This window comes from Cervus elaphus, chromosome 4, assembly GCF_910594005.1.
Source record: "Cervus elaphus chromosome 4, mCerEla1.1, whole genome shotgun sequence".
NCBI classification, from domain to species: domain Eukaryota; kingdom Metazoa; phylum Chordata; class Mammalia; order Artiodactyla; family Cervidae; genus Cervus; species Cervus elaphus.
The window spans coordinates 46086509-46088499 of record NC_057818.1 but is presented as its reverse complement, the minus strand read 5'-3'; positions in this window follow the sequence as shown (position 1 = coordinate 46088499).

The following is a 1991-nucleotide window of genomic DNA, read 5'->3' as shown; positions in this document are numbered from 1 at the left end:
GACCTGGTCTCCTGTGCCTTCATTGCTCCACGCATCCTGCTGCCCTGGGCTTACCCACACCTCACTCTGAATGTGTGTGGACCAAAACAGACACGGGGCCAAAGCTAAGGGCGACTGACCTCTCCCTGGTCCAAGTCCTGCTCTGTTAACTCATTCATAATCCCCGGGCCACAGGTGAGGAAACAGGCTAGACTTCCTGTCTGGTCCCCGTGGGGTGGGGGTGGGGGGACACCAGTTCAAACCCAGGTGGCCTGTCTAAAGCCTTGTGGTCCTCACGGGGAGGAAGGAAGGGCTGGAATGAGGCCATTTGGGGAGTGAGTCTCTGGGTGTGTAAACTGTAGCCACCTCACTCACCACACTCTCCAAGGACAAGGGCAGGGCTGGGGGATGGGAGTGGGTCACCCCAGACCCCCCGGATCTGCACTGGACTGCTGTGTGTCCTTGCCCATTCCTTGCACCCCACCTCCCCCACCGTCTCAGTGGCACCTGGGGCCTCCAGGCCTCACCATAGCTCCCCAGGTTAGAGGGGCCACCAGAGTGGTGGCCCAGTTAGCAGATGAGCACCCCCCTCCTGATTCTTGTAATGGCGAGGGCTCCCTCAGACACCCCGAGAAAGGAGAGACAGGCCTCTGTGCTGGGACAAGGCACTAGGCCTGGCCCAGCTGACCTGTGGCCATCACCAGGCCTGGCTGGCTGTTCCCGGAAATGTCATACACTATTTAACAGAGTGCAAGAGTCAGAAATAAATATTAATGCCTTGTAAAATTCATGGCCCTGATATTCCACTGTGAAACAACAACAGGGCAGATCTGAAACTTTCAGAACTTCTGTCCCCGAGAAGAGGGCAGTGCTCACCCCTCACACCCCAGACACGGTTGGTGAAACACCTAAGGCTTCACGTGGTACCCAGGGAGGCAAAGATGCCTCCAGAAAGGGGGAGTGTTTGTGGAGAGCTAAAGAGGGGCCCACTGGGAAGCAGAGGCAGAGAATAACAAAAATAATTATTTTTGTTGTTATTTTGGGGGATCACCTGGCATGGTCAGAACTCACATCCTTCACCAACGTTATGGTCCTCGCAGCCAACTATGAGCCACACTGAACCTCTTTATTGTAGCCGAGAACCCTAAAGCACAGAGCTCTCAAGCAAGCTGCCTGAGGTCACACAGTGAACTTGGGAAGGAGCTGGCAATGGGAGAGAGAAAGGAGACCTCTTGATGCCCCCAGACCTGCTCCTAGGAAACCCACAGTGCCCTGTATCCACGGCAGCTCACTGCATGGCAGCTGAAAGTGAAACAGCCAAAGCCAAGCATGGGTCCGATGCCAATCTGCACAGCACTGAACTAAAATTCATACAACCCACACCAAGGCTGTTAGTGCCCTGCTGTGGTGGGTAGACCTTAAGGTGACCCCAGTGAGTCCCAGCTCCTGGTGTCCATGCCTTTGTGTGACTACCCACCCTTCACTGTGACTTGCTTCCAACCAACAGAATATTATGAAGGTGTTGCGTGTCGCTCCTTTGATTAGGTTATATCACAGAAGACTGTCTTAGCCATCTAGAGCAGGAGAGGCTTTTCTGGCTCGATGAAGCAGGCCGCTGTGTTGAGGAAGCCCACTTGGCAGGGAGCTGTGGGCAGCCTCTGGGAGCTGCAAGGGTCCCCCTTTGAGGGTGAAGCCCTCTGAAAGCCAGAGTCTCTATCACATGGCTGCAACGGAATGACTTCTGCCAAAAACTTGAATGAGTTTGGAAGTAGATTCTTCTCCAGATGAGCCACCAGATGAGAACACATCCTGATCAACACCTTGGCTGGGTAGAGGACTCAGCCAAGCTGTGTCTGGACTCCTGACCCACAGAAACTAGGGGATCATAAATGGTGCCGTTTAAGTTATGAAATGTATGGCAATTTTTTAAGCAGCGATAGGCAACTGATAACACCCAGCCAAGCAACCCACTCCAGTATTCTTGGTTGGAGAATTCCATGGACAGAGGAGCC